The sequence below is a fragment of the Papaver somniferum genome, unplaced genomic scaffold (assembly GCF_003573695.1).
Source record: "Papaver somniferum cultivar HN1 unplaced genomic scaffold, ASM357369v1 unplaced-scaffold_30, whole genome shotgun sequence".
NCBI lineage: Eukaryota > Viridiplantae > Streptophyta > Magnoliopsida > Ranunculales > Papaveraceae > Papaver > Papaver somniferum.
The window spans coordinates 423,544-433,330 of NW_020641040.1; the positions used below are offsets into that span (position 1 = coordinate 423,544).

General features: G+C 37.0%; 1 long non-coding RNA gene across 1 annotated transcript; it reads left to right on the plus strand.

Annotated features, from left to right (window-relative positions):
- The first annotated feature begins 3,825 nt into the window (after positions 1–3,825).
- Positions 3,826–9,445, plus strand: LOC113341675. Its single transcript, XR_003356087.1, has 16 exons — positions 3,826–4,044; positions 4,152–4,210; positions 5,059–5,304; positions 5,476–5,548; positions 5,644–5,732; positions 5,957–6,053; positions 6,141–6,208; positions 6,374–6,450; positions 6,692–6,859; positions 7,122–7,454; positions 7,535–7,615; positions 7,759–7,848; positions 7,929–7,991; positions 8,299–8,374; positions 8,597–8,659; positions 9,186–9,445. It is a non-coding gene; the product is annotated as an uncharacterized LOC113341675 (long non-coding RNA).
- The last annotated feature ends 342 nt before the right edge of the window (positions 9,446–9,787 follow it).

Consider the following 9,787-nt stretch of genomic DNA (forward strand, 5'->3'; position numbering starts at 1 on the left):
ACACCCTTCGCAAGGAACATCCAAGTAGCAGGGATACCAACTAAATGAGTTCTACCAATATTCACCAATATTTTTGATGGGACCACATAAAAGCTTACAACAGATCTTTATTGCAGTGGGAAGATAATGACGCAATTTTGTGCAGACTATATTCTTGGGAGCATACATTAGTAACAACGTGCTCCGTCCAGGAGTAGAGAAGGTGTTTATCCTGCGAAGAAGAACCAATGAGAGCTTGCGAAACTTAACCAACGGTTGGAGAACTATGTGTAGTGAAATGGCGAGAAGAGTAGAGGAGGAAAATCTTATACTAGCTTTTATTAATGCACTCTTCCCAATGACCAGGAAGAATACATAGATCTTGAGGAAAAGCAGAGAGAAATGAAATCTTATCCAATTGCGACTACAAATACAAAAGAAGGGAACGCAAGTCTGCTCCCAAAGATAATAAACACAGTTGCAAGAACATCTCAAGGGAGTCAAGAAAAGATGCTGATGGAAGATAATCAAAAGCTAATAGCCATGGGAAGCAGAGATCAATAGATATACGAAAGAGAATGTAGAGATAGGCAATACAGTAACAATGTAGGCAATAACAAAGTTCAAAGACTTAATAATCAAGCAGAAGGATATGGAGGTCAAAAGAGATACCACAATCAAGGCCCGAGATGAAATAAAATAGTATGGGAGGAGATCAAGAAGCTACGCTTAAATACTGCAATAGACAAAATCTGGGAGGCGGTAATCTTAATGGAAGACATACCAGGACCACCAAATATGGGTCATGAACCACCATCAGGAAGAAGAAGCAGAGAAGTTTTTGCTTATCATCGTTTTCATGGTCATACTACTAACAACTACAGAAATATACAAAAAATCATACTAAGAATGATAGATCAGGGGATGTTAAATCATTTCCTAATGAAACAACAAAGAACTTACCACCACCACCACCAGAAGGGCAGGCGTCAGGAATGGAAGCTAGAAAGCAGACGTACTTGATTGAAGTGGGAGCGAAAGCAAAGAATTTATATTGTAACTCCATAATAAATTCATCAAGAAGCATAGAAGACTTTCACGATAATGTTTTGAGTAAAGTTTACGCAAGAGACAATGATGGAAAATAGATACTCAACCTCGCAAAGATGTCACCATTGAAGGACTGGCAGAGGCAATAAATTTCGTTTAACGCAGAAGAAGTACCAGGAGGTGGAGAACTGCATGAGAGCCTATTAGTGATCAAACTAGAAATCAACCCAAAATCAAAGAGAGATGAGGAAGAAGAGGATGACACATACACGTGGCCTATAAATATGATTCTGATGGATCCTGGAAATTCGGTCGATATACTATTTTATCACACTTACAAGACTATGGAGGAAGAGATAATGAACTCATCCCATCAGATTACAAGATTTATGGTTTTAATGGATCTGCAAATAAACCAAAAGGAGAGATAACTATGCGAATCCCACTTAAAAGCATAACAGCATAAATAGTATTATGCATGGTTGATGTAGAGTCTCCATATAATGCATTAATAGGATGACCATGGTTACACAGTATCCTAGGAGTCACCTCAAATTTCCATCAGTGCATTAAGTTCCCCTTGCCTCAAGGTGTTGGAGTAATAAGAGGAGATCCAAATGGAGGAAAATCGTATCATGATATAGATGTTGACAAATGTGAAGAACGCGCGAGTAAGCGAAGAAACTGGAAGAAATAAATACAAGAAAGCAAGAGCAGTGAAAGATTAATGGTCGATGTTGTGGAAAGAGTAACGAAATCAACAAAACTTCTGCCAAGGCGACAATATTCGCACAAAAAAATGCATATAAAAAGTGCATCAGAGAGAATAAATTCCAAATAGGAGAGATGGTGTTGAAACAAGAACCACCATTCCATAAAGGTAGAAAAGGAAAGTCCAAAAACGGATGGGTTGGACCCATTAATCATTAAGAAAGCTATTTGTAATGGACTGTACAAATTGGTGGAAAATAATGAAGAAACACAAGTTGGAGAAATTTGGAATCAAGTATATTTGAAGAAATATGGTCCGTGCGGCAATAGTAGCACGACGGAAGAAATGGAAAATGTGCGAACAAGTATACTCGAAAGTATATGCGAACTTAATGAAGCACAAAAGGAGAAAGAAGCAAGCAAGTCATCCCAGATGTAGAATCTATTAAGAAGAAATTACAATGTAAGAGAATAAATGAAGAAAGAAGACATCATAGTTGTACTAATCAAGCATATGAATGAAAATGAAAGTTTCTTCTTCTTTACATATATTACATACGAGAAAAAGGAAAAAATAAGACCTTAAAATAAGACCTTAATAAAAGGCATCAGAAGTAAAACCTCTAACAATGGAGGAAAGGCATCCAATTGTGGCGTGCACCCTAGTTCGCATAATACCAAGAGGAAAAAATAAGACCTAACGCGCGTCACAATTGGGGAAAACCCTGAGAAATTATCATGGCTCAGGCGAAGGCTACACCGACCCTGGAGCCTGAGTCATGGATATTTGGGGTGAAATAAAAGCCCATCCAGTAGAGCGCCTTAGTCGAAATATTAAGGTAATAAGCTCTCTACTAAGGAGTGCAGAAACTCGATCAGGGTGCCGAGGTACACGGTTGAGTCAAGAGTGCCCGGGGAAACTGGACCGTACTTGGACGCTATTGATAAGTCCTGACTATGATGCACTGGGTCCTCAAGAAACCCCACTTAGGGTGCGGTCTTGTAACCAAAATCCATATCGGCGGAGGAATAAAATGTCGTGAAAACAATTGATTGTTGCATCACTGGATGGGAAGATCCCACCCTAACCCGGTAGGGGTAAGCTTCCGTGAAGGGGAAGTCAGGGGGAATATAAGGACGGCACCCTCCATTAGGGAGTTGAATTGTGTCAAAAGAAGTAAATATCATTGGTCTATGACTCAAAGGATATCATAGGCCCATCGTATTTACGCGTCAATATATCCTGCAGAGGCAATAATACAAGAAATGATAAGGCGAGATCAATGGATCATTACACGAAAGTGTAAAGACTTCCTGCGATTTCGTCGCACAATAAAGAATGATATATTAAGGCAAAATAAGACCTCTAATTAGGGAGGCACAATAATACCTCATGAGAAAAAAAAAATTAAAATCAATATTGTTTCGCAAAAAAGAAAGAAGTTCAAAGATTAATGCACACATATAAAATACAGATGAGAGACAAGAGAATGCACATACGCAAACATAATCGCACAAGAGATAGCTGAGGCAGAAAACATTAATGAGGAAAAGATAAAGGTAATCCAGATATGATACATAAACGTATTAGAAATACAATACAACATATGCTTAAATCAATCATCTTGTGGCGACTAACAGAGGCAAGATGGGAATGAAAGAATACAAAGGAATGTCACTATAAGAAGACGAGAGAGAATCTCACTCTCTCGTGCGAGAAGAGCATTCTATTCCCTTACATCCCACTACACCAAATTTAGTGATTAGCAACTCAGATTCGCAACAGATTTGTAGATGTTGCGAATTTTCAGTTGCGAATTTCAGTTGCAAAAAATTCGCAATAGTTTACAACAGTTACGAAACTCGCAGCCGTTTCCCCTTGTTGCAATTCGCAACAGAATTTAGTTTTATGCGTGTGACCCATGTGTGTGCTGCCCACACTTTCAAGCTGACTCGGTTTCAGCCTAATTAGTAGTCAGCTTCAAAACTGACTCGCTCTTTGTCATTATCGAGAACACCTTTTTTCTCTCATATTCTATTCTCTACCTTTCATTATGTTCTTCCTTCCTCTCTCGTTCTCGTCTCTAAATCTCTGCTTCTCTCTCATTCTCTTCCCCCTTACTACTACTACCAGCAACATCGTTATCATCAACTTCATAAACCCCCAAATCCTTTTCCCTACTTTCTTTCAAAACCCTAGAAATCTCTTTCTGTTTGAAGATCCACCAAACCCAAAACCTAATGGTCGTCGTTCAAAAAGAAGAAGATAGAAAACATCTTGGAAATAGGGGTCAATACAAAGGGGTTTGTTTGTTTATTTGATATATGTTGATTGTGTAAATGAAGTTTCAATAAATAGGTCAGGATAAGATTAAGGTTTTGAAGTTCTAATTGAATTTGATTTGTTACAGGCAGAGATGGAGTTCTAGGTCTGCTGTAAAGAGCTGGATATCACTCTGCTTGTTACAGGGTATTTTTTCTTTTCTTCGTAATTCATCTTTAATTACAAGACTTATCTTCGTTTAATGTATTGAATGTTTAATTGGTATTTTTCTTCAATTAGTGGTGATTGCTGCTTTTGGTTGATTAAGGAGTATTTTCAGTTTTTGAGTAATTAGGATTATTGTGTTTGTTTAGAACTTGCAGGATAAATGATTGCAGGGAATGAGCTATGTAAGATTAAAAACAAGCATCAAACTGATTGATCCTTCACTACAAACAACATTGACATTTGAGGGGTTAGACCAAATTTGGGTTAGTTTCTAAAAGTAATTAGATTCTCGTAGTTAGTAGTTTCTAGAACTGAATTATGTTTTCAATTATAGAATTGTTGATGCGAGGACATTAAAATTTTGGTAGGAAATTCTTGGTTTTGTATTCATTTGCTTATTCAGCTTATTTTCTTTTGTTTTAGAACAAGAAACTTAAGCAAGCTTCAAAATATTTGGTCGAAAAGGATAGTAACGTAGATTCTGTGCTTTGTCTTGATTGGAACAAGAAACTTAAGCAAGCTTCAAAATTCTTGGTCGAAAAGGATAGTAACGTAGATTCTGTGCTTTGTCTTGATTGGAACAAGAAACTTAAGCAAGCTTCAAAATATTTGGGTTAGATAGTATCTTTGGCTAAAACATTATTAACATGTGCTCTTGATCAAGCATCACTGGTTTTCCCTCTTTGGTCCATTTTAAGGAGTAAGTGTAGCTGTTTAGGATATATATGTACCTGGAATTTATGTTAGTCCTATTTCTAACTGTAAAAAACACGATCTCGTGTTATATATTAATATATGTTATCTGCTGTTTTCTCTATTTTATATAGGTAATCGCTATTACAGTCGAAGAAGAAGATGATATTGTAAAATTTTCTGATTACAAAGCTTCGTTAACGGCATCCAGTGGAGGGGCGAAAAGCTCACCTGAACCTTCTCCACCAAAAAAGAGGCGGAGCCCGTGAGCTCGCCTGAGCTAACAACAAGTTCAGTGGCTGCTGAACCTCCTCAATCAGAAGGTCCCAGTTTTGCTATCCATCTTGCAACAAAACTGGCTGAAGACTGAAGAGAACAACGTTAGTCTTTCTTTTCAATTGTTACAACAAAACTCTTATTACTCAATATCAAACAAACTCATTATGGGTTTCTCGTGTCTTGAGCATTTGGCATGTTTCCTTGCTTTCTTATGCAACCACTTTTGTTGGAATATTGACGCTTTCTATTCATTTGAATTTACTTCACAATAGGTGTTTATTTCAAGCGTTAAAGGCACAGGTCCTGATAGCAGTATTGTGAAGGATGATATTGATGGCTACTTGGGTATAGTTTTTTCAATATTGTTTCCTGTGTATTGGTCATTTTCTTGGTAGGGTTCCTTTTGAGTATCAATGAATACATTTCACCTGATGATGTAGCTAGCAAGGCATCATCCCCCAAGGATAAAGCCACAACACAGTCATCTAATTTGGATTACACCGAACTTCCACACACTCAAATAGCAAAGGTAAAGTTTTTCTTTTGTATGCCTTAACGTTAAGTGGGACAGAGCTGTAGCTGATGTATCTACTTTTGCAGATCACAGCTTCACATCTGCTACAATCAAAACAAATTATTCCTCATTATTATTTGATTGTTTATTCTTGTGTCGACAACCTAATGCAGTGAGTATCAGTTGTGAAAAACAAAGTTTTATGTTTCTTCTATTCTTGTGATGTGGGTCCTCTTTAGGTATGGTTATTTTTCTGAAAGATTGAGAAGCCAACTTAATTCCGTCCAAGAAGATTCTGGTGGGAAACAGATCTCAGTTAATGATCTTGTAGTGAAGGTAACCTTTTTCACTGTACCTTTAAGGTAACTGGATAAAATATGTTTACTAAAAGGACACTTTATTCACTTATAATTGCAATTGCAGGCTGCTGCTTTGGCTCTTCGCAAAGTTCCTCAATGTAACAGTTCCTATACAAATGATTATATCTGCCAGTAAGTGGATATGCCAGTTTTACTATAATGTATACTGGCGTCTGCTTGTGTCTTTTGTTGATGCCAGACCATCGCTGGTTATGCTTAGAAGGATTAAACATATGCTACTTAGAAGGATCAAACCCCGATACTTAAATTTATATTTGGTGTGTATAATTTCTACAGGTTCAAAACCATCGTCTGATGGATATGGGAGGAGAATAAGAGAAGTTGCATGTCCTACTTGCACCGTCCATTTGCGGGTAGGACTACCTATGCTTCTTTATTTTTTTATTTATTTCATTTTCTATTACTGGTTTACTAGAAATTGATTACACTGCTTCATTGACACTTCACTAGTTTTATTCGGATGCTTCTTTATCAAGGACATAGATTTCTAGAATCTTGTTCTTCTTTCATATTCACTATGCCATGATTTTGGCATATTCTTCTTGAGAAGGTCCGATAATGAGGCTGATGCTAACATATGAAGTGAATGTGCAGCAACACGATGGCTCACCATAGCTCCCGTTGCACCCACAACCCTATGGTACCAACTCCGCTGTGTTTTGTCTCAGCCAATATATGCCATGGCTGGACGAGATTAATGGAACTCTTCGTATGGTTGCTCAAAATGCACAGAGTTATACCGTTATTACTTAACTATGTCAGGTAAGGCACTAAAATTATCCTTACTCTCCTTCCAATGTTATTAAGGATGGTGAAAAACATAACCCTAACTCTGGCATTTGTAACTTTCTGAAGCTAAAATGTAGGATGCTGGTGCTGAAAAAATTAGTTAAGCACTATTGATCCCTTGTAGAGCTAGTATTACGTAATGGCATCAGTTTCTAATTTCTTGTTGGTTTTAGCGATTTTATTATATTTTTCGAGATCGTGCTTTGTAGAATATTGATGTCTACATGTCAAACAGGTGGTTCATAGGGTGATGTGGAAAATCCTTCTTTTATCCTACTTTTCGAATGCTCTTCTTGTAGACGTTTTCTTACAGCGGGGCTACCTCCTCTTTCGCGAACACTAGAATCTAACTAGTAAGGCGTTAGTGAGATCTTTGATTTCAGCTGCATCTCTGTCTTAGCAGCTTTCTGTAATAAACATGAAAAATGGTGAGGTGTCACTTGTGAGTCTGTTGCTATAAAACCAAATATGCTTTTGGCTCTCCATAGTCTAGTCTCGGCAAGAACTCGCTGTTGTTCCTCCTGGTTCAATCATCTCTTACTGAAGTTGGTTTGTATCTTTCATTAAGGTTGGTGGGAATCAACTTCTTTTTCTACTTTCTAACACTTGGGGATTTATTTTGGTTTTGCTTATTCAAGCTGTTTGCAGACGTTATGTACGACAGGGGATAGAATCCTGAGACATGGACAATGGTGAGAACATTGTGGTTGCTGGCAAAGAAAAAAGAAGGTACTGCAAGATATATTAGACCAAGTATTCAAAAGTATCATAGTATATCTTTTCTTGTACCATACTGATCCATGGAAAGTATTTGAGTGTGACCAAGTACATAGTTAATCCTTATAAAGTGAAAATAAATGCTCACTTTGCAGCCTGTAAGCGTGATGGACGGTTTCCTGAGGTTGGCGCAAGCAAATACAAAGAAATATTTAGAAACATGTGGGGTTCTTGATGGTAAACCGGTAAGTTCTTCTGAACGTTGAAGTTTGCAGCAAACTGTTATGAATATTATATCTATTATGACTTTTGCAACCAATTGCAGAAAAATAGAGTATTCCATATTACAACATTGATAATTCCAAAGAAGGAGGCAACTTCGGACTCTGTAAGTAATGTTTTGCTCTTTTGTTCTCTTTCACCAATTTGACAGTATTTTTATAGTGTCTTACTCGAGCTTCACTGTTCCTTCCCATTAGATGATCCCCACCGATCTAGCTAAATTATTTGACTTGTCTAGGATGACAGTCTAATTTCATATAATTAAGATGAAAACTATCCACAGAGCTCACTGAATCAAAAGAAAACTTATTTGTGACGTTTGTGTTCTTCCTAAATCTTCTGCACCTGCATGGGATTCACTTCTAATTTTAATGTGAACGTCATTCGTGATGAAATGTTTGTTGTTTGTCCAGTGCTCGACGATGAATGAAGAAGAAATTTTTCGAGTTTCAAGAGAAACTCTTCCTTATCCCCCTTGGGTGGATTCATGTAAGTAAGAAAAATCACCTTTCAAGTAGTCATCCTGTTTTTATTCAAGGACTTGTTGTTATCTAATCCTTACCTCACTTTAGGCGCATAATATGTCTATCAATACTTCAATTTGACATCAATCGTATGATATCATGCACATCTTGAATCCTTGATATGTATTGTCCTAGTCACAAAAGTATACAGTCACTTCACTCATTAACTTCCTGGTTTGTTTTTCAGGCACATCCTTCACAGACTTGCTTTATGTCTTCAGTTGATCTTCATACACATTATTCATACCAGGTATACTATTTTGGAATTGCTATTATTTGCCTGTATACCTCAATATACTGCCTATACCTACTTCACTATTTATAGTTCATTTGAAATTTTACATGGATTTTACGTGGCTTTTTTATTAAATCATGTTACCCGAAGCAATTGCACTTGTCATGGCCCCCACAGATACTTCCAGGTAGAATTTGTCTCTCCCTTTGTACCTAAATTATTACAATTATAGTGACTTTGCGTGGTCTAGTTGAACAAAAATAGTAGTTGGTTACACCCATTACCTACTCTGCCCTCTATCGAACAAATTTTCTACTCTTGTGGAATAGTAGAACTGAAGTAAATAATTAAAAAAAGGGAGTTAAAAAACTGGACCATAAAAAATGATTGTTACTATGTAGTCCATTCTTCATTGTATCGGTCGAATGAACCAACAACTGTCTTGTCGTATTTAAACATTTAAAGATACAGACTATCACCTACTCAATTATTGCTTGTCATATTGAATACTAATAGTAAAATGGTCCATTGTTTGTTGTAGATTTTGAGCAGCTTCATTGGGCGTGCGACATCTAACACACTTCTCTTGCTGGTTCCACCAGTTGAAATGCCTCACAACCCATGGTGACAACTTAAACTTCAAGCACCGGGCATACCTCATGCAGCAGAGAATGTTCACCTGGTTAGCTTGTTCCAGCAGACGAATGTGAGAGTTCTTATTTCTTTTGATCATTTTGTAAGAACCTTAGTGTGATGCTGAATATTTATAAATATATCCACATGATATGATTTTTGTGATGTGCTTCATACTTTTTGGTGTATATGGACTGCATCATGGTATATCATTGTGAATTAACTCTAAGAGTACGTTTTTGATACTTTTGTTCGATTAATTTGATTTCGAAATGAATATGAAATTTAAATTTGTTGCAGGGACTCTAATGTTGACCTGGTTTTGACTGGTCAAAATCACTATTTTTTTGATGTTGCGAAAATTTCACAACTGCAACAAACTGTTACGATATTCCAGTTTTGCAACCGTAAGAAACTATTGCGATCCAGTTTTGCAACAGTGAGAAACTGTTGCGAAATTTTGACGTTGCAACAGCTATTAGCTGTTGCGGTTGGAAATTTGCAAAAGCA